This window comes from Chionomys nivalis, chromosome 22, assembly GCF_950005125.1.
Source record: "Chionomys nivalis chromosome 22, mChiNiv1.1, whole genome shotgun sequence".
NCBI lineage: Eukaryota > Metazoa > Chordata > Mammalia > Rodentia > Cricetidae > Chionomys > Chionomys nivalis.
In genome coordinates this window covers 24223436-24248309 of record NC_080107.1, presented here as the reverse complement: position 1 = coordinate 24248309, position 24874 = coordinate 24223436, and positions in this window count along the sequence as shown.

Below are 24874 nucleotides of genomic sequence, written 5' to 3'. Positions count from 1 at the left end.
CAATTAGTTGTGTGTATGTTGCCATCAGCAATAGAGCCTTTCTGCGAGTTTGTGGAGAGCAACCTATTGTCTTGGCAGCAGCTTAAACTGTTTGGGGATTTCCATGGGATCTCTTTCATGAACAATTCAATTAGACATAACCCAGCCCATGTACTGGAAACTTCATTTGGTGACAAGAGATGGCTAGTTGGCACTCTGATGTTCCCATTATTTGGAGTTTAAATAAGATCACCATGTATTTTAGAAAGTTTTTACTGCACTAGGTTTCTATACCATCCCTCAAAGGACCCTCAATTTGAACTGACTTTCTCCACATTCGTGCCGTCAACCAAAATTTGCAGCCTACTAATGTGGGAAAAGATTTTTATCATTTCCATAATTGATAGAGGGCCAATATGAAAAATATATAAAGAACTCAATAAACTAGATGTAAAAAAAAACCCATAAGAAACAAACAGAAATATTTCAAATAATCCAATTTAAGTATGAGGTACAGATCTAAACAAAGAATTCTCTATAGAAGAAACTCAAATGCCTGAGAAACATTTAAAGAAATGTTAACCTCCTTAGCCATCAGGAAATGCAAATCAAAACAACACTGTGATTTTATCACACACCTGGTGAGGGTGTGGAACAAAGGGAACACACCTCCATTACTGATGGTAAAGCAAACTTGTATAGCCATTATGGAAATCAATATGAAAGTTCCTCAATAAATTAAAATTCAATTTACCTCATGATCCAGCCATACACTTTTGAGTATAGTGTTCTATCCTACTACATGGACACTTTTCTAAGTTCATCGTGGCTTTATTCATAATGGCCAGAAACTGTAAACGACCTAGATGTCCCTCCACTAAAGAATGGACAAAGAAAATGAGGTACATTTACATGCAGTATGACTCCACTAGAGAGAGAGAGAGAGAGAGAGAGAGAGAGAGAGAGAGAGAGAGAGAATGAAATTTTGAAGTAAAATGGATGGAACTAGCAAAAAAAAAAAAAGTCATCCTGAGTGAGATAACCCAGTCCCAAAAAGATTAAATATGGTATGTATTCACTTATATGTGTACATTAAGTAAATGACAATCAACCTATAATATGTAGATACAGAGAGGTTATGTATAGAGGAAGAGACTAAGGGGAATGATGGATCTCCCTGGGAGGGGAAAATAAAATAGATTTTATGGGTGGCCTGGAGACAGAGAACATGGGAACAGGAAGATGAGGTGAGGAGAGGGAGGGGAGCAAATTGCCTTTTAGTAAAATATTCGAAGACTTTACTTGACTAGTTGCATTTATTGATTTTTGGTATTGATTTATTCGTTTGTCTTTTACCCAAAACTTAAAAAAAAAAAATCTTTACTGCCATCCTCCACGTGGTAGCTGGAAAAAGAATGACCCCCTTTGGCTCCTATAGCTGAATAGTTGGTCCCTAGTTAGTGGAACTGTTTTGAAATGATTAGGAGATGTAACTCACTGGACAAAGTGAGTCACTAGGGGTGGACTTTGAGGTCTGAAAAGCCCACACCATTTCCAACTGTCACTCTCTCTGCCTCTTGGTTGTTTTCACAATGACTATTTAGCTGTTTTCAGCTACTTTTCTAGCACCAGCTTGCCTGTCTGCTGCCATGCTCCTCTCAGTGATGATCATGGACTAACTCTGCAAATGTCAGCAAGACTCCAAAAAACATTTTCTTCTATAAGTTTCCATAATCATGGCGCCTCTTCACAGCAATGTAAAAAAAACATAAGACACAATCTTTCTAATCCATTTAAGCTAGAGACATGACTCAATTAGGTACATAATATTGCAGATTTTAATTGTGATTTTTCTTAATATTTACATCGGGTAATTTTCAAAAGTACAGTTTATGAATTGCCTGGTTGAAAATAAGAGACCACCTATCTTTTATATGAAGATGCTAGTTAAAATTTAGGAATTATGGAGGTACTAAGACATAAGCAAGAAAGATCTTTCAATCAATTTAATACATAAGCGTTCCTAGAAAAATGTCATGTTTTAGGAATATTTCAAATTAGATAACAGTAAAAAAACTGGCTCTAGCTAATATTTTGAATACAGATATGAAAATTAAGACAAATAAATGCAATGCTAATTTTAATCTGATTTTATAGTTTTATGAGCAAGAACACATTGGGTTAATAAGGCACAGTGCTCTTTCAGTTTTAGAAATAGCATTGGGGATGTGAATATTGACGTATGCAAGGATTTCTTAGACTATTCCAAAAAACCATAAACATCAAAAGCCTATTGCCCATGTAAAAGGATATGCAATAAAAATATTTGGTTTTGGATCTAATAGGTTGTACAGAGTTTAGTCTTCTCTACTTGGTCTGTTCCTGAGGTTCAATACTCAAAAAACAGGCTTGTACTTCAAATAGTACTGAGGTTAAAACTTGTATAGTACAATATATTTCAACCAGAAATTAATAGTGATATAGTATTGATGTGTGTTCTGTAAAAAATTTGGAGTGAGAACCCTATATAACAAAGTTTATTGTACATGTGGACACTGTTCATCAGAAAGAAAAATAAATAAATAAAAGCACCTAAAATGGTTGCAGCAATTTCACAGTGAAATTAACCTACTTGGAATTTAAAATTCTTGTTTTAAATTTTTCTATTTAAATTTTTATGCTAAAAATTTTATATTTTTTCTCTTCCTTGATTCCAAAAAATGCTGTTATTAATTTTGATAAAATTAATTTATCATATTTTATTTGCTAGTGAAAATATTCTTGACTTCTGCATAGACTGTATTAAAGTTGAAGTTCCTTGAACAATTATTTTGCTTCCTTTTGTCTCCAAATGCCCTTTCAACAAACCTATGTTGTTTTCATGTGGACCATTATTCCAAATCATTAATAAGGTTAATTACTTACTATTACTATACATATTCAGTTTTGACATTACATTTCATCCTAAGTATGCTCATTCTTGCTTAATGAAATGCATACATTTTTCGTGTTGGAATGGAAACTTAGGCCACAATAATTGTGTTACTGAGGTACATCCTTTTCACATTTTAGTTTTTAATTTGAGGATAGGAAAGAACGCCCAGTGGGTAATAATGCTAGCCAACCAAACGCAAGGACTTTGGTTCAATCTTCAGAAGCCACACAAGAGAAGAGAGCTGATACGTACTGGCTGTCCTCTGATCTTCACACATTCACTGTGGCACCAACCCTAGAAATTAGCACACTAGATATGTATATAAATATTAGAGAATTATCTCATTAAATTGTCCAAGTTGATCTTGAATTAATTTTGCACTTTCAACTTGAAATCTTTCCGACTCAGCCTTCCTATAGCTGAGACAAAAGACTGCAGTACAAGGCTAGGATTTATTTTTGTTTATGTAGAAAAGTACATTCTCCACTAATGTATATAAATGTTAATTTTCTGAGTCATTGGAGTAAAAAAAAAAGTCTGGTTCTTACATTTGAGCAAAGCTTATAAAAACACTGTGACTTTAAATGAATTTTCCTTTATTTTTTTCCTTTTCCTTTTTTTCCCATTTTGTTTGGTACGAAGAAAACAATGGGAGCGGAAAGAACGAATTAGCTGTTCCTTAAAATTAAATATTCAAAGCAACAATTTTGGAGAAAGTCTCAGGAAAAAAATTAATTTTTCTCTCTTTTATCTGTTCACTTTTCTTATTTTTGACCTAATCATGGATGTATAGTTGGAACTAACAATCTAGTCTACACATCTACACTGATAATTTACACAACTTTAGATTATTGTATCTTGTTTAGGAAGACTTTTTAGATCATTATCTATATTCTATTCATGTCTTATATCATGTCATCTTTTTATACCAATACTTTTTCTTTTCCCCATTTTCTTGTGTGTGTGTGTGTGTGTGTGTGTGTGTGTGTGTGTGTGTGTATTTGATGCAGACTGTACAGATTATGTAAATACACTGGGGTACTGGCGGACTTCTGCTAGCTGAACCACTGTGGTTGCTTTTCCTTTGTAGGTACTGAGACCTCTAATACAGTATACCTTCAAAACACAGACACACAGCCTGTTTGTCCACTCAGGTTATTGAATACTATGCCTCTCTTCCTAGAGCAGTAGTTACAGTTCTGATAAAATTCAAATCCAGCCTTACCCCAGAATTAGCTTGGTGGCTGTTCCTTTCTCACATGAAATACATCATGACATTAGTCCATGCATCGTGTGATTTCCTGGTTCTCGAAATGATTTACCTGTTTTTGTTAGTCTGTTTCCTTTTTAATTGGAGTTTCTGTGCCTTGCAGCTACATACATACTATATGTACATATATGTATACACACACAAACACATGAAGGTAAACTATAACTTCTCTTTCTTTCAGGTAAAGCATACTGTGTAGAGATTATTATCTCCATGAAAATACATTGCTGATTAAATTTATTTACATGTAATGTAAGGATGTGACTTCTAGTAGGTAATCCATGTTGCAATGGATGACTACATGTAAAGGAGTAAATGGACTTAACAATTCCAACACCACATGACATCATAATGTAGGTGTGAGAAATCTCACAGGGCCCCAACCGTAGAAGAATAACTATAATCAATTAACAGCTGCTAAAAGAGGGAGAATTATTTCACAAGGGATCAAGACCTTAGTGCATTAACCAATACCGAGTGGTCAGCCTTAAAAATATATTACATCGAACCAACATTAAATGGATTCAGCATGTTGTATTTATATATTTATTTACACATATATAAATATAATTAAATAATAAAAAGCCATGAATATGGAAGGAAGGAGTTGGAGGGAGAAGGAAGAGGAAAGTGATGTAATTGTATTTTAATTATAAATAAAAACTTGGAGAAACACATTGTATGAAATTCTCATGGAATTAAAAAGAACATTTTAGCATAAAAAAATAAATATTTAGGCCGGCCGGTGGTGGTGCATGCCTTTAATCCCAGCACTCGGGAGGCAGAGGCAGGCGGATCTCTGTGAGTTCGAGGCCAGCCTGGTCTACAAGAGCTAGTTCCAGGACAGGCTCCAAAACCACAGAGAAACCCTGTCTCGAAAAACCTAAATAAATAAATAAATAAATAAACAAACAAACAAACAAATATTTAGATGTATACTTCTCATAGTGCATTATGAGCCTTTTGAGGCTTGGACTATAAATAAACTTTACATTCTGCCCTGCTTACTTATTAATAAAACAATTTAATTATGAACAGGTACATGCCAGCTTATAATCTATTTCCTGATTCCTTTGCAGCTAGAAGGAGACATTTCACAGTTCTGTCCACTGAGGTATAAGCATACCTCCTCACTTTTCAGTTTCTTATACATCTTCAAGGGTTAATTTGCTTACATGTTCACATTTTTTTTCTCTTTTAACCTGCTATGGAGTGTGAACATGATATCTCATGATACTATCTCCTTTCTGTCTTTTGATGAAGCAAGAGATGGAGGTTTCAAATCCTATAGCCAGAAAAACGATTAATCATCGTCCTACAGTGTGATTGTGTTAATCCATTTGCTCGCATAGGATCCAAGATGTCTGTGTACTATTATAAGATGATTTATACAAATCTGTTCCTGAAATGATAACATTCTGTCTAAATTGGCTTAATGTGAGAAGCACATATTATTGAAACTGGAAATCATGCCTTCTGGGCAACATGACTACAATCTGAAGGGAAGCAGGGGAGTTGATGCTATGTTATCCACCGTCTGTACTTTGTAATTCATATTTTTCGGTATGTAACATATATGTGTCCCTTCTTGAATCCACAGAGCTGGCATTTTCATATTGGTATGAAGTAGACTCCCACAACAGGAAGATGACCTAAGTATTCTGCCATCTAAAGCAGCTTGTCTCATCTTTTAAGACCATGTCACACTTTTCCTGGAATGTCTTCCATGCTCCTCATTGTGTGTGCCAGATATGGCCTTCCTCTGTGAATTTAATCTGTTTTACCAATCCTACCTAGGCCCCTTGATTCACTCAATAACAATTATCATATCAAGTGTCTGATTCCCTCAGCTAAAACCTTACTGATAGACCACATCTTAATCACCCTTTATACTTAGCTATCTGTCGTTTCAGCATTTTGAAATCGAGCAATTATTTGTTGACCTGTGAATAACTCTATCGGGTATATTTTAGCTGATATTTTCTTTGAATCTGTGCATTGCTGTGAGATAAAGAAAAGAAACCTATATGACTTTTGTAAAATATTTTCTGTGTTTCTGAAATTTTATAATCGGTGCAGCCAATTTATGGTAAAAAAAATAGCACAATAACTTTAAAATATATCTTGATGACGAGAAACAATAATGGGTATCTCTCAGGTTTAAACAAAGTACATGTGCTACAGAGGCTCACCACTTAGGTGAAAGAGCAGCTCTGTTTCATACAATGTGCATTCACATTTGTGACACATCTATGCCCTTAGCATGAGCACTTAGACTATGGTGTGACAAGCACAGGGTTATAAAGTACACTCACGGCAGGCATGCTTACTTGCCCTTGTTTTAAACATTTTCTATTCTGCTATTTCTCTCTTTTAAAAAGCGGTCTCTATAGTTATTTCTTAAGAATGGAATCCACTGATGACTCCATGGCGGAATACCAATCTCAGGGTATTTAAATGGAAAAGGACATACTGAAAAATCGAAATCTTCTTTTTCTGAAGATGAAAACGTTGTTTTCTAATTAGAATTCATCAATTTAAATGAATATAGAAGCAATAAGTCTAGAAAAAAAAACTTTCTAATTAGAAAAAAAAAATAGCAAACATAGGCACCGGCATGGCACATGCCCAGCTGAGTTTTAACAGCAACAACTGCCATAAATGTATTTTTAAAGCTCTGTCTGTACATCCCTCTGTGTGGCCATAAAAATGTCCAGGTTAAATGAAAATGTTGCCAACTGCACTGTACCGTTATCCAGTCTATCTGTTACCAGCCACACACGTGCAGTTCTAAGGTAAACACGCACCATAGACTCGGAGATTTTGATTTCAAACCTTGACAGCACATTTCTAAAGGTATAACATCTTAATCAAATTTAAAAATAAAACATCCCGGTGTTGAGCGTGGTTGTAAACCTAAAATTACATAACATCCATGTTTTCATGCTTTGTCAATTACATTTGAAATAGGGGACTGTTTGTTTCAGCCCTTCTAAAAAATGAGCCGACGATGAGAAAACAACCTATTTCCTTATTAGGATCAGGAGTCAAAGGACTCAGCCAGGAGCCGCAGGCTTCAAGAGCACAGAAGATTAAGACATATATTGGATTCATGATGGAGGGCAGAAAGTTCATTTTCAAAATAAAACAGAATTTTATTCATATTCCTTTTAAAATTCAGATTGCCATTTGCCAGCTGACCTGTGACACCGTGTAGTGTATTACATTTTCAATGAGCAGTCTGTCTAGAGAGGCTCATGGAAGAAACGGCTTCCTGGTCTCTACGTCTGTATTTTTTTTTTTTTTAAGTAAGATATTGTCAGAATTTTAGATGGTGCAAACAGGGGCAAGGTAACATATTTATTTTTAATAAGGAAGAGATGTAGAATGGTATAGTTATGGGATTATGCATGGAGTAATACTGTTTTAGAAAAACACAACAACTCAGGTAGAATGCGGATGTGGGACAGGCAAGGAGAGGAAGCCAGCATCTCAATGAGAGAGAAGGGCAGACAAAAAAAAAAAAAAGGATGAATTTTTATTTAAAAAATAAATACACGTGAACGCCTTTTTAAACAAGTTTTGGTAGAGTGCAAGTCAAGCCAAGGCTTTTCTACAGTCAGGGACTAGGTTATCCAGCTCTCCATCTGTCAAAATTATATTATATATGACACATATGCATAGATACAAGACCACTGATTTTCATATATATTAAAACCCAAAACTACAGCGGGATATGAAAACCTACAGACTGTTAAGCCAAAAGGCTTACACCTAGAACTTTTATTCTTCCATTGTATTTTAAATATCTTATCATTTTAACCTGCATTCCAGAAAAGTGGATATACAATGGCTTATAGCTCAGTAAAATTAAAGATATTTAAAAAGAATAAAAATCTAAGCTTCTAGTTGTTATAAAGATGACGGAAAGGGCTCTCTTCCTCCACTGCTGTACCTGATTCTGTGAAGGAACATATCCAAGAAAAAGTATAGGAAATATATTTAAGATGCAACTGAGGACAACTTTATTATCAAACAAGCAAAGGTGATGTTTGTGAAGGAGGGATAAAGGGGCAAAGGGACATGTGGCTTGCGGAGTTGACTCACACCAGAACACTGTGTCCAAGTGACCCCAAGAGCAGTTTTGCAATAAGGTCTGTATTTCTTAACCTCTCTTGTAGGAAACAAAGAGACAGAAGTAGTTTTGGCAATTTGGCTTCACACCACACTTTTAAAGTGAAATTAAAGAAGAGAGAAATTTCCACCTTATATTGAACTTGAACAAATCAAATCCATTCTTTTTTGTTTGTTTGTTTGTTTGTTTGTTAACCTGTTAGTTATGAGCACAGATTTGTCAGGTAAGAAGCCTTGTTTCTTTATGTAAGTGAGTGGATTTTAACCCTAGATTTATTGCTTTCTTCTTTTCCTGGAAATAAAATAATAAAATTGTATCCTGATATGTGATTTGTTCAATATAATCTTGTATTGAATGCAAAATTACAATATTTTATTAATAAAACCACAGACAGAAAATTGTACAAAATATTCATGCCAATATTCACTTAAATTTTTATGTACACTTTCATTTTAAAGATAATTTCCAAAGTAAATTGTATAAAAATGGACTTTAAGAACAGCTGCTCTACCAACGAATAATTTCTATTAAGTTTTAAAATGCATGACTCAAAAGGAAGCAACGGCGGAACTTCCACTTGTCTCAAACTTGTTTGTATTTTTACCAAGACAATTAAGTTTTTCTAAAACCTTGAGTTATCAAAGACCATCTAAGTTCCTACTGGACAGTTCTTAAAGTTACCCAATTCTTTATTGTGTGTATTTATATTTGAATTTGATAAACTAGCTTTCTTTTATTTTAGGAAAAGCTACAAGAAAATGGACTTTCAGTCTGCTGATTGGGGTATAGTTTTGTAGCCAATAGGGAAGCCAGAAAAGCATTCTATTGTGAAATTTGGTCTTCTTTTTTAGTAAAATATATTTTAAGTTTCCAGAGTTTATGCAACAATATTTTTTTATTGAAGGATGAAAGGAGGGAGAGAAGAAATAAGGAAAGAAATAAAGAAGAAAGAAAAATAAGGAGGAATAGAGAAAAGAAAGAAGGTATAATGAAGGAAAGGGGGAAGAAGAAAGAAAAACAGGAAACCCTTAAATAAATATGTTATAGCTGTAGTAAAGGTGGTTTGGGATAATTTGATCTGCATATGCCATATGTCAAATCATACCCTTTTTTTTATCCCAAGCATATACCTCAAATACCACCAACAGCCTGAACATCATGATGTTCAGCCTTTGTCTATAAACACATTAGCCAAGGCTGTATGAAACCCAGGACTACAGGACACCTTTCATTGCCTACCCTAGAAAATTACTGTCAAAATTAATGAAATTGATATCTTTTGAGCTATAATGTGCTTGGCATATGTCGCTGGAAATGTCTTCCAGTAGCTCACACAGGCACCAAACAAATTTTTTTTTATTCATTTCCTATTGACTAACCGTAAATCGATCTACCTTAAATTTAAAAAGTTTTACATCAGAAACTCCAGCAACTGATCCCCAAACAACCAACCAAAAGAGGTATCAAATTTAGCCATACAATGAGATTGAGATTGCTTCTTCACTGAGCTAATTCTCCCAGAATCCACTATTCATCTCATCACTCCTTATAAAATACAGAATCCTTAATTGGTCTGTGCTTCTCCAACATGTTTTTAATGAAAACGCAGCACATAACTCTTAGTTTGTTGGCTGCCAGAGCCCAATTTACCAAAGTGGGAGTGCGAGATAAGAAAAGAGTACATCTGCAGAGCAGGCTGTGCAATGAATCACACGCTGCCAGAGTTGAGTAGAATATAATTGAGTCCAACATCTCTGAGCACTTTCACCATAATTAATGATAATCTGTAACAGAGGAATCTGAGATTCCAGTTCAGAGAACTGTTTAATTAGGCCAAGTAATGAAAGCAGAAGCGGTACAAGAATATGGCCTGTCTCATGATTAATGATTCATGCTACTGAATACAAAAGTGCCGCACCGTTAACTCTAACGGATGCAGCATCTCTCTGGCATTTACAAAATAGTGAAATGCATGCATTTTTGTATTTTAAAGATGTAACTGGCAGTATCCTTTTCTGAGCTATTTACATGATAAATATGGTTCCAAAGGTAACTGTCTTCTTCGCAGATTCTTTGCTCTGGGGTAGTTAAAGATAAATATCTGCCTCTATATTAGGACTAAGGTAAGAGCCCGTCTACGACAGGATAATTAACACTTTCAATTTTGATATTAACCAATCATATTTTCTATCTTATTTAGAACATGTGTTTTTATTAATCAAGTCATTTGTAATGATATTTTTGTTTTTTCATTAATAAACCAGTCAAGTAGTAAAGGATCAAATGTAAGTGATAGCAAATGAGAGCCTATTGAACACCTTATATTAGGAGTCAGGGTATCGAATGTCCAATTTGACCTTGAGTTTGACTTAAAGGTATGTGGTAAGACTAAAGACAAGTATGGCTTGCCTATGGCCTTACCTTGCAAGCCACCAAATTACGCAGGTTGAATGCTATTACCTACTTAGCTTTTCCTAAAAAAAATCTTAGTCAGAAGTGTTCTAAAATTACTTATTATGGATGCAAGGTCTCATGATAAAACAAGTTGTGCATATGTTCTTAAAATAAATATCATTTTTTCAGTCTTGTTCCTGAAATTTCTATTTTAACACACCCGAGACTTCCCATAATGCAAAGGTAATATTATCCACTACAAGGATGAGGAAAAAACGAGAAAGATTTCTGGTTGCTTAGTCTAATACAAAAAATACAATATTAACTTACCTCTTTTTAGCCAAAGAAGACATATAATATCTCAGCAATGTAAGTACAAGGATGACAGAAAGACTGGATTCATGTTACCCTACAAACCAGTTCTAAAGATGACATTTTAAAAATTATCTTCAATGACTCCAAAGGAATGTTCCTATACTCACACATTCCAGCAGTAGAATGATTTCATCCTGTGAAAATTAATGTAACAGCAAAATGCATATGGAACAATTTTATGAACCAAAGAGAATCATACTTTGTCCTAATATTTCAAGCAAGTTTTACATATATTGAAATTTTGTTTAACTTTTGATACATATATATATATGTGTATATATATGTTAAAATTAAACTTTTCAATGGTTGAACACACTTTTTTGTAAGAGCAAGTCAATTTCTATGTTTTCCATTAAAATATCCAAACAATTCTATTTATAATGGGAGTGTCACATACATACTTTAATTATAGTATGTGAAATCCTCCCAGCACGTTTGCATTGTATATGGGAGGTAGAAAATCCCTTTTGAAAGGGTTTTTAATCACTAAACTACAGCATAATTTAAATTTTACCTAGCTTGTTTTTCATGTTACATTGTACATACTCTCCCCAACAACATAGTTGATCAACTCATTGCTTTACAGCTTTACGAATACATGAACGTGTTGTGGTTCGAACATGAACACTTTGTCCCCAGCTGGTGGTGCTGTTTGGGAAGGTTATGATACCTTTAAAGGCTGACCCTTCTGGAGGAAATACAACAGAGGCGTGTTTTGAAGCCTGGCCCCACTTGTTATTCTGTTTCCTGTGTATTGATACAAGTGAACAACCAGCTTTCAATTCCTCCACGATTTCCTTTGATTTTGGCAAATCTTTTCCAGCCTTTATGGACTGTGTCCCTCTGGAACTGTAAGCTAAAAACACATTCTTTCTTTCTGATTGACTTTTTTGACAGTTTTGGCTTTTGTTTGTTTCTTCTGGGGGGGGGTGTTTTTCTTTTTTATTTCAGAATCATAATTCAGAAACGAACACACTCAGGAGGAATCAGGACTCCGGGTTGGGAATTTTTGTCTTTCCCCTAAGCTAGACATACAAGGCAGAATATTTTGAGGTGTTTCTTAGTTACAGAACTGTAAGTTCAAGTCAGTCACATGATTGTGATGGTGACAGTAACATTGTTCAGCATACAATTTTGTCAGCTTATTTTAGATATTGTGGCTTATTTTATTTCATCAGGTTTATGAATGTCCATCCATCTGTGTATACAAGATACTCATCATTTTATTTTTTAAAAATAAATCTTTAGTTCGATGATTTTGCCTGGATACAAACTCATTGTCAGTCTCATGTGTACATTTAAGATAGGCTATGTTAAGTGATAGTGTTTGCTAGATTTGATATGCTAAAAGAATAAAAAAGAATTTATCAAAGGACAGTATTTTCATTATGCAATTTGTTTCCTAAGATGTTGTCTTCTTATAGGGACATTTGTACGTGCTCTTTATTTCCAAAGCCCGTTTTTTTTGGTTAAATTAATTAATTTATTTATTTAATTATTAAAGATTTCTGCCTCTTCCCCGCCACCACCTCCCATTCCCCCCCCTCCCCGAATCAAGTCTTCCTCCCTCCTCAGCCCAAAGAGCAAGCAGGTTTCCCTGCCCTGTGGGAGGTCCAAGGACCACCCACCTCCATCCAGGTCTAGTAAGGTGAGCATCCAAACTACCTAGGCTCCCACAAAGCCATTACGTGCACTAGGATCAAGAACCCATTGCCATTGTTCTTCAGTTCTCAACACTTAAAATTTGCAAAAAGAAAATAGGCCTTGCAATGTGTGTTCTTCTCAAAGAAGTCATTTTATAAGTTACTTAATATTTAAAATATAGCTAGCATATTGATATATCATTTCACTTAATCTCTAAAGTGATAAAAGTAGTGAATTGATCATTATAGTTCAAATTGTATCGACAAGAAGTTCAAAACTATCATGTCATCTCAGAGCAGCAATGACCCCATACCCTATAAAATGAGTACCTGTCACTGTTTATGGATATGCTTCCAATATAAAAGACTAGACACATGATGCGTCTTCCAAAATGTCATCAAGGAGTCAATTTTCAGTTTCTGCCCTGTCTTACTCATAAGATCACCAGGTTATCCAATAAAGATACTAGAGTTCCAACTATATATCACACTTGAAACAGAAAAATGACAAGGAAAAAGTTATTTCTCATATCTGATATACTCTGGGTGCTATTCAGATGAACCCACATAATGACACTGAAGTCAAGGTGCCATAGATTTCAAACCAAATAGCAATGTGTTAAACAGGAAATTGAGAACTGAAACTCTACAGTCCTCCGACATAGAAGCTTGCTAAGGCTAAATGATATTCAGTGAGACAGCAGCAGCATGCCCTGGAGACAGCAACCTCTGGTACGTGGTGCTGGGAAAGCTGGATATGCACATACAGCCAACTGAAACAAAGGTTCTGCCTCTGTCTGAACAGAAATCAAATAGAATAAAAGTTCTAATTGCAATACCTAAAATTCCGATTTAAAACATTTTCTGACTAGAGTGGAATTAAATTGGAAGATATTAAAAGAAAATTATGAAGAATGTCATAAAATATTCAGAAATTGGACAACATATTTCTTTTAAGATGGGTTATAGAGGAAAATAGGTTATAGAAAAATGTAAGATGAAAGTAGAAAATGTTTTGAATTTAATAAATCAAAATGTTGTATCATAGCATATGGAAGGCAACTGAATTATCAGAATAAAAAAGTGGTTTCATGTTCATATTATTTATAAAAATTTATTACAATTATTGAATTTTATGCTACTTTAAAATATATGTAATTATGGCAATATTTTATAGTATGATATATACAACTAATATGATAGATCTATTACATATAAAAATAACATAGCTCATGTTAATACATTCCAAATAGTAATAAGTTCCCTGCTATTCACTCCAAGCAAATACAAAATATTCTAAAGACTCGGCAACTAGGAGAATATAAAATCCATGTGCAAGGACCAATGGAAATACTCCCATCCTGTGTACTATTTGTTCTAACAAAAGAACGATGTTGGGTATAATACCATAAATTTTGAAAACCACCTAATTTATTATATCTATCTATTATACTACCTTCTCCTGAAGTTATCAGGCTTATTAATAGAGCACAGTGGACTGTTTAAAGATCTTTTGCTTTGGTAAATAGTGTCAATCTTTCCTTACTCCTTGATGGTTTCTTTCATTTCAACAGACACCAGGCAGTCTGTCGTGTTTGATATTTATCTTTGCAAACTCACATCACTATCAGCCACATATGGCTGCCTCTACAGTTCGTACTCAGACAAAACTCTCTGTGGGTGAAGGTGGTATGTAGAGTGTGCCTCAGCATCATTTCTACCCGCAGAACTTTCTCTTTCAATGAAAAAATGGAGCACAGTACAGTAATGGAGGTTATAATTGTCTTCCCTTAGGACAAAGTTAGTCCTCTTCACAGATCCTATTTGACGTGCATATTCATTTGTTGCTGTATATCACTCCTTATGCTTTGGAAGGTTATCATGAATTAGGGAACATTTGAGTCAGAATTTACTAAAGCACAAGTATTTCACATATAAGTGGGAAATCAATAAATCTTTATTTCAATGTGGGATCTCCAGTTGACATGTATGTATTGTCAGGCAACCACAGCTACTCCATTTAAGGATTCTGGGATGGTTTCTACCCCAGATCTCCTTTTGGATAGCAAAGAATGCAGTGGGATCACCTGTATCTCACTGTATTATGCCCTCTTATTTCTTTGGTGAAATAGTGGTCAGGTGTTGAACATTTTCAAGGGCTTTCCAGCAAAGTGGTTGGTTTCTCAGCGGAATTTTGCAAAGGAACTCTATCTGACGTATATTTTGTAACATTTCCAAGTAGCATAAACATGCTGCTTTAGAATATACACATTTGCTGAAGTCATTGAGAACTGCCAAAGCTGCCAAAACCTTTCTTATACCTTAAGGATCAAGATTTCATTGGGCTCAGTTAAAAAAAAAAAAAAAAAAAAAAAAAAACCTTTATTATCTTATAATTTCTGCTGAATCAGTTTGTTTCTTAACTCTCATGTGAACTAAGAATCATATATAGCATTCTTTGCATCCTTTTCCTTCAGCTACAGCTTTTCTTTGTTTGTATTCCAGTTCCTGGTATGTATATGTATCTGAGCCAAAGCATTTAGAATTGATGCTATGAGCCAGTCCACCAGGAGATGTATTTCCCACACATTGCCTTGGGTTATGCAGCCTTGGGTTATACTATCACTGAGAGATAGCAGTTAAGTTTTCTCTGTTTCTATGTTTCAATAAAATTTAGACGGATCCTATCTGCCCCTATGTCCCACAGCTTGACTATCTGGGCCACAGAATTTCCTTTACCCTTCCTTAAAATTTTTCTCAAATCAAGAACTTCAGAGGTGGAATATTTCTTGACAACCATTATCTTTTTCACTGGCTGTTTGTAAGTGCTGTCTTACCCATCTTCACGCTAAGTCATGGATTATCTTTTTCACTGGCTGTTTGTAAGTGCTGTCTTACTCATCTTCACGCTAAGTCATGGATTTCTCCTTTATCTATATTGAAACTCTGGCCTGAGGGGCAGCCTCTATCGTTTTTACTTCACTCTTCATCCTCGTTATTTGGCCCTTCCCATGGGTTCCAAAATTTTTTTGGCTCCTAGGAGGAGATAACATAGGTGTAATTTATACTTTTTTCTTTTCACCCCCAATCTGTTTTGCAACAAACCAGTATCTCTTTTTGTCAAATTTACCCAATAAATCAGAAGAAAATGTAGAAGATGCTAAAAGATATGCACCTTTACTTTTAATTCCTCCCTTACATAAGCAAGTCTTTTTGGCCATCTCGGGAAAATTTGCTCATCATATTGGAGATAGTAACAGCAAGACAGAACGTTCAACTTGACAGCAATTTCATCCCATTATGCTACTCTCAAGAACTAAAATGCATTCTCTAGTACTTCAACTGTAGCAAACACCAATCATCAAGAAAGCACATGGCCACCTTAGGAGTTTATTCACAGATAGTCTACCACCTATGTCTTATTACACATATCAAGTCCCACATAGACACCATCATAACAAGAAATCACACACCATGCACAACATGGGAGAAGGCTGTCATATTTATATCATCCATTCCGCATGTAGCCAGTTCAGCCTCAGTACTTGCCTGGTCATCTATAGCAGACATCATGCAAGTCCACCTTCCAAAGTCTCCTTTGGTACCATCATGCCACATGTTGTGCTTTCTATTAATGTTTTCCTTGAAAATGTGAAAAAAGGCCACCACAAGAGATCATTTTACAAATTCAACCAAAGTCCAACTTGATAAAGCATTAAGTTTATTGGAACAAAGAGTACAAGTGTGGGATAATGGACAGGAGCATAGATAACTCAAAGGCAATTGCATCATTGAAAAATCCACTCCAGTATTGGGGATGACTCACAAAAGCTACACCTCTGGGGTTCTCCATGTAATGAAGAGGCAGTTGGGTGGTCTGAGAAGCTCACTATTATAACTCATCTGTATGAATCACCAAGTTTTCACTTTGTAATATTTGTAGAATTATTTTAGTCTTGTGAGCTTACCACACTACTCCTAGAGCTATCAAGGTTTCATATCAAGGAAATCACTAAGCAACATCTCAAATTAATAGCAATGTGTAATCTCCTATTAGACTATACTGTTTTTGAGTAGAGGAGTAACGTGTATATTTCTTTTTGAGAATTTTATAAGTATTAGGCGTTTAGTAATTTGAATGGGTTTGGAACACAGGAACATGATCAGGGCTGGGAAGACATTTATACTATTAGCACACTAATGCAGTAAAACAGTCTCATAATTACACACCCCTGTTTGAATATGATTCATTTACATTTTTAATATGGTGGAATTATAAATAGGGGGGAAAATACAACATATATGCTTAGTAATTTTTCCTTACATTTCATGATTAAAATGTAATTATCTAATCAGTGGAAACTAGCATAATGAATAAGGTATGGCACACAGTAGTAAGCGAATTTAGAATTCAATTACTACTTCTAAGGTTCGTAGAGAATAGTTTTTAACAATGTGTAACATAAAGTACCTATAATGTATGGCAATTCCACCTGAAGCTGGCATATGTTTTTCTTTATCTATTTCAAAAGATGGCATTTTTGTCCATTAATCTTTGACCATTTCATGCATGCATATAATATATCCTTATTACTCACTCCATCTTTTCCCATCTCCCTCCAACCCCTTCCCATATTCAGAGTTAAAGTTCATGCATTTTTTGTTTTATTTTGTGACACACTGAGTTAAACCATGTTCATTTGTGGCTGTGGGCTTGTAGCTACTAAATGTTGTTTGGTTGGTGCACTATGGATACACACCTGAAGACAATGATTGCCCTCTCCTAGAAACCATCAATTGTCAATAGATCAACAGGGAAGAGAAGTGCTCCATGGACTCGAACTACATCCAGGACTAATTATTTACATGCCCAACATAGCAAACACAGCTGCTATCAATTCATGATTGCAATGGGTATGTCATATCTAGCAAATAACATTGTATTGCTTTTCTCACTCTTTTTTGTCTTACTCTTTTAATCTGCTCCCTGTTTTGTGATGTTCCCTGAGCCTTAGGGCTGTTGATAAAAGTGTCATGTTTAGTACAGGACACTGATTCCTCCGTTATCCTCTGCACCTTGAGCAGTCATGAGTATTTATGTGTTGCCTGTATCCTTTTGAAAAATAAATGTGAAATATTAACAAAGTGTGATGGAAACAAGAAAGGAGAAAGAATGAATGGATTGACATATGTTTATTCATGCAATTCTGTTGATATAATCATTTTTTAAAATTTCCTTCCTTTATTTGTTAAAGAATGCAGATAAATGGTGAAAATAGACAAGTGTGTATTTGCCATCTCTTCCCTTCTCACTGCTACTCTCTTAAATCAGTTGTTTTATTCTGTGTATCCAGGATTCAGCATTTTATTTTCTGTGAGGGCATAAACTGGGTACTACTTCAAGGAAAACGAGATGAAATAGTTCATTCTAACTTCCTCTTCTGTTTCCCAAGCATTTTAAGATCTACTGATTCTCAAGGGAGATGGGTACATAGCTAAAACACTTACCTTCCACCTCCTTCACCTACTCTCCTGCTCACTAGCTTTTCTTGCCTTTTTCTTTCTATCTTTGTTTAATTTTCCATTTTACTAAAAATAGTTTTTTTTGCCATAAAAATATTTCCTGATTACATTTTTCCCTCCCTGTATTCCTCCTAGTTTTTCACTATCTACCCACCCATTTGGATCCACCCACTTTTTGTCTCTCATTAGAAAACAAACTTTTAAGGGATAATGATATAAAACATAATTTAATACAATTAATATAATGTAATATGATAAAACAAAAACTAACACATAGAGAAATGAAAAAGCAAATATACAGAAGGAAAAGCCAGAGTCCACTAAGAGACTCAAAGGAAAAGAAGACAGAGACCCACTGATTTGCAGACTCAGGAATCCTATAAAATCACTGAACTAAAAGTAATAACACACACACACACACACAAATTGTAGTGTGAAATGAAGGGAGAAAAAAAAGTAAGATTATAAGTAGATATAATCACATGTAGTATATATAATTTTATAGTTATACATTATTTTTTATTTTTATTGCTTCATAAATAATGCCATTCAAAATTTCCACCCCCTCCCCTCCTCCCATTCCCCTCCTGATCCCCCATTCACCCTAACCCCTACCCCTTCAGTCCTAAGAAAGGGCAGGGTACCCAGTCCTGTGGGAAGTCCAAGGCCCTCCCCACTCCATCCCGGCTTAGGAAGGTGAGCATCCAAACAGACTAGGATCCCAAAAACCCAGTACATGCAGTAGAATCAAATCCCAGTGCCATTATCATTGGCTTCTCAATCAGCCCCCACTGTCAGCCACGTTCAGAGAGTCCGATTTGATTACATGCTCGTTCAGTTCCAGTCCAGCTGGCCTTGGTGAGCTCCCATTAGATCAGTCACACTGTCTCAGTGGGTGGACCAACCCCTTGCGGTCCTGACTTCCTTGCTCATCTTCTCGCTCCTTCTGCTCTTCAACTGGACCTTGGGAGCTCAGTCCAGTGCTCCGATGTGGGTCTCTTTCTCTATCTCCATCCATCGCCAGACAATATGGTGATATTCAAGATATTCATCAGTATGGCTATGGGACAAGGCTAGTACAGGTACCCTCTTCTCTACCCAAGGACCTAGCTGGGGACATCCCTGTGGACATCTGGGATCCCCTCTAGAGCAAGTCTCTTGCCAACCCTGAAATGGCTCCCTTAATTAAGATATCTTCTTCCCTGCTCCCATATCTGCCCTTTCTTCATCTCAACCATCCCACTCCCCCAAGCTCTCCCCAATCCTCCCCTTCTCCCTTCCCTCTCCCTCCCTCCCCTTAATCCCACTCCACCCCCAACCCCATGCTCCAAATTTTTGCCTGATGATCTTGTCTACTTCCAATTTCCAGGAGGATCTATATATGTTTTTCTTTGGGTTTACCTTATTATTTAGGTTCTCTAGGATCGCGAACTATAAGCTCATTGTCCTTTAGTTATATATTATATATGCAAGATTATATATATATATATATATATATATATATATATATATATATATGAAAAGGCCCTGACATGCTGGGTGTGCAGGCCACACTCCAGAGTAGTTTATTTCTCCAGTGAGATATACTTGAAGAAAACTAAATTTTCATTTGCAAATAGCTATCAATTGGTGATTGCTTCTGGGTTGGGATTGGGATGTGTGTCCACTTCTCCTTTCAGTTTTAGAACATCATCTGGTGCGCACCCGTGCTTGCACTATACATGATGCCTCGGAGTTTGTGAGTTCATAGGAAAACCAAACCTATTCATTTAGAGGGTCTTCTTTTCTTGCTGTACCACGTACCTTCTGACTCTTACGCAATTTTCATCTCCTTTTGCACAGGGTTCACTGAGCCATGAAGGGAGGAATTTGATTTAGGGATCTCATTTAGGGCTGAGTGTTCTGAGTTCTCGCACTGCATAGTATCTGCTTGTGGGTCTCTGTATTTGTTCCCATCTGCTGCAGGAGGAAGCTTCTCTGATGATAGCTGATCACGAATAGAACATGTCATTAGGGGTCAATTGTGCTGGATAATTTTATGACAACTTGACACTGTTGTACTAAGAGCAGTGGGCTAAGTTCCTAGCACCCGGCCGCCTGCATGGCTAGCTTATGTCCCGAAATAATTACACGGAAACTGTATTCTTTTAATCACTGCCTGGCTCATTAGTTCCAGCCTCTTATTGGCTAGCTCTTACATATTGATCTAACTCATTTTTAATATTCTGTGTAGCACCATGATCTGGTGGCTTACCAGGGAGATCTTAACCTGCGTCTGTGTCTGGTGGGCGAATCATGGCAACTCCTGACTCGGCTGCTTTCTCCCAGAATTCTGTCTGTTTACTCCACCCACCTAAGGGCTGGCCTATAAATGGGCCAAGGCAGTTTCTTTATTAAATGAAAGTAACTCCTCCATCATGACACAAGCTAAAGTCATCTGAGAGAAGGGAACTTCAGTTAAAAAATGCTTCCATAAAACTGACTGTAGAAAAGCCTGTGGAGAATTTTCTTAATTAGGGAGTGATGGGGGAAACTGAAGACAAGGGGATAAGGAGAAGCGTGAGGAGAACTTGAGGGAATGGGATAGTTGAGATGGAGGAAGAACAGAGATGAGAGCAAGGAAAGAGATATTTTGATTGAGGGAGCCATTATAGGGTAAGCAAGAAACCTGACTCTAGACAAAATCCCAGGAATCCACAAGGATGATCCCAGCTAGGACCCTAAGCAATAGAGGAGAGGTGGTCTGATCTTGACTTGCCCTGTAGTCAGACTGATGATTATCTTAAATATCACCATAGAATTTTCATCCAGCAACTGATGGAAACAGAGGCAGAGACACACATCGGAGCCCTGGACTGAGCTTCCAAGGTCCAGTTGAAGAGTGGGAGGAGTGAGAATATGAGCAAAGTGGTCAAGACCATGATGGGTATACCCACTGAAAGAGTCTACCTGAGCAAATGGGAGCTCACCAACTCTAGCTGTACTGGGAAGGGACAAGCATAGGACCAAACTAGTCATTCTGAATGTGATTGACAGTTGGATTGCTGGGTCAGATTGAGGGGCAGCAGGATTTATCCCTACCACATGTAATGGCTTTTTGGGTGGATGGCTACCTTGTTCAGCCTAGATATATTAGGGAGGAACTTGTACCCGCCAAAAGCAATGTGCCTTACCCTCTCTGAGGATGGGGGTGGGATAGGAGGGTATGTGGAGAAAATGGGAGAAGGGGAAGGAGTGGGAACTTGGATTGGTATGGATAATGAAAATATAAAGTTTGTTTTCTTTTTAAAAAAAAGATTAAATATTGCAATAAATTCTCCTTTTATGTGCAAAAAAAATAAGCTTGGAAGGGAGAGTTCTTGCTTGATAGAACAATGATGCTCCTTTTTACTTGTTTACCTGTAAAATTACCTCCTTATAAATTGTTAATCAGAAAAGTTCAAGAGGCTTTAAAACACTACAGGTTTTTGCCATTCACCTTTGTTTCTCACAAGGACTAGATGATAATACCCAACTGTTGAAAACAACACATAACGTGCTTGCAACATACCAAGGAATATAGCTAGAATTAAGAAGCCTATTTCCTGTTAGTTAACTCCACAGTGCTGGAAGGTACTATTAAGACGGTTGAGGAGAAACAACTTACCTAACTGTGAATCCTACAGTCTTCTATATCAACCTACTTGGCGATATGTACCCTTGGGTGCAACGGAAGGACAACTTTTATGAGGACAACCAACCAATCTGTGATTTTGTTTAAGTTCCCTCCCAGGAGAGAAAATTTGTGTCTGATACTGTAAACATTGTCATAAATCTGTGAATGGGAAACCAAAAGGAATTATTGTTTTAGATAAATTGGCATCGTATAATGTGCCTTCTAAATATTTTTGTGCATGCCATAGATAAAAGCCTTACTCAGAGAAGTTTCTCTGTATAGTAAATGGTGGAAAATCTACTTTTGCATGGTCATAGTGCTGAGAATAGAAAATAGTATAATGTTTAACACTAAATAGCACATTTGTTTTGACCCTTCTAAAACATGGGTAATATTCCAGAAAGGGGTGGAAATAGTCTAAAATCCTGAAAATAAGGAGAAGTGTTATGAAATGTTGTCTTCTGAATATCACACAGACATGGAAATGATGAACTAGGGCTCTGTGATGGATCTGCTCAGTACTGACCTTGTCAACAGTAAGACAGAAATGAGTGAGACGTTCCTGGTCCCTTGCTATTCTCTAATGAACTATTGGTTACTGACATATCCCAAGAGAAGAGAGGTCATTATCTTGAGTTGTGTACAGGTAAAATTGTATTATTATATGTATATTTCATAGATGGTCCTGTTCAAACACAGTGACTCACAAAACAAAACAAAAAGACATGAACATTGGAAAGAGACCTTTGGAGAAGCAGAGATCTGACCTGACTGAGAAAAGAAAAGAAAAGAAAAGAAAAGAAAAGTCAGGGATTAGAGTATTCAGAATGGTTTAATGCATGTATAAAATTATAAGAGGAAAATTTAATTAATAAAAAGTTTATACACTGAATTGTGACTATGTCACATATTTTATAAAATGTAAGTTATATGCTAAGAAGCAATGTAATTACAGAAAAATACTACAATTTCTGGGTTGTTCCAATGATTCAACAATCACTGCTTATTGTATAACACAAAAAGAAATGATGAGTCTATGAATGTTAAAGTGAATATACTTATACCTTTGAAAACACTAGCTGTATTGACTGGGTGTGGTGGGTGTGGGGGGAAGTGGTTAATAGAAACTCATCACTGGCTAAGTATAAAAATTCTTTGTGGTCATTTGTGCTTGGGCTATCTCTATCTGACTTTTACCATTTTACCTAGACTAATAATTCATTTACATTGTTTCCCCCCATTTTCATAAAACAAATTTTAAAGATTTATTTTTCATTTTATTCATATGACTTTGCGTGTATGTGCATATGTACACGATGCAAATACCTGATACCCAGAGAAGCCAGAAAAATGTTCAGGAGAGAGGGATGGCTGTAATGAATCCTTACTCTGGTGCTCTGAAGTAATGGCTTTTAGTCATAGAAACATTTCTTCCTTCAGATAAAACTTTCATAGCTAAAGATTTTACCATAAAACATCTATGATGTGTGAAAAGAACAATGTATGGTAGAATCATCATTTGAGTCTTATGACAAAAGTTAATAAAGTAGTTGCAAGGATTATGACTACTTTTTATAGAAATAGAAGAAGAACATAGTTAAGATTCATTTAACTTACAAAATTTCAAAGAACTTCAAAAAGGGAAGCTTACTGAATTATCTTTGGAAATCATATAATATAAACCTCCCATTATCCATGATTATAACTCAGATTAACTTAGTTTTCTAAATCAAGAAATCAAAACTTAAATAAATATTTATTAGTCTTAACTTGTTTAAAGAAATTCTTGGCATTTTCTAAGTCGTTGGGTACTTACAACCCTAAACATTTGCTTTTTACATATAGGTAATATGGATTTTTAAAAACCAGTTGAATTAGTTGTATTTATCATCACAAATGACAAGGGAATAATATATACTAGGCAATTTAAATGCTCATGTCACATAATTGATGAACAGTGAAATGAACAAGTATGATAGAAAGATAACAAATAGTGTTAATTGAAATAAAAATTAACTTTGGGTAGGAAAATTTTATTCATTGACAAATACAGATCAGAATCTCATAATTCTAAACTAAGGCATATTTCTGGAAATGAACCACATCATGGAACTAAAATCTATGGAGAGAGTGTATCTGAATACTAAGAAAGAAAGATAATAACTTGATTCTGGCAAGAATCTAGAAAAACAGCTCTTTATACTAAATTAGAAATAAACAGACCATATTTTAACTTTGACATTTTATATTTATAATACTTATTCTTGTCATTTTTTTGAAAAATGGATAATATAATATTTCAATTAACAATTATTATAAAATAATTCTAATCATGATCATACCAAATGCATTATTTTATTTGTTTACATAGGCACAATATGAAATTCTGTTCCTTTTAATTTTTTCTATATTATTCACTTTCTTTCTCTTGCCCAAATATATTTATTTAAAGAAAAATTAAGCACAATTCTCTTGTATTTTCTCTGTGTTGATTATGGTTGGATTTTATATTCAAATTATTCAGGAAATATACCACCTAAATATAACTAACTAGAAAAAATAAACATGCATCTATTTAATTTTGATAAAAATTTTCTAGGAGAAAATATGAGTAATTTAAAATGTAAAAAGTAATGTAAGCATGCACATTATTTTTGTCTTCCTAAATTGAACCCATAGCACAGTAAAGCCTATCACATTTAGTCTTACAAACTTTCATGAATAAAAACAAAAGTTGATCTTAATATGCTGATACCCTTAGCCCAAAGTAAAACATTTCGAAGAACAAAAATATCAAAATAACAAAAACGAATCAGTATCTTGATATATGAAAACCACAGGAAAAGCTATGCAATCATTGTCCAAACATTGCCTTTATCTAAGAAAGTCATTCATGTTGTAAGTCCATGTAATCAATGTCTTTCTTCCTCTCTTTCTTCCTTCCTTTATTTATTTTTACTTTGTC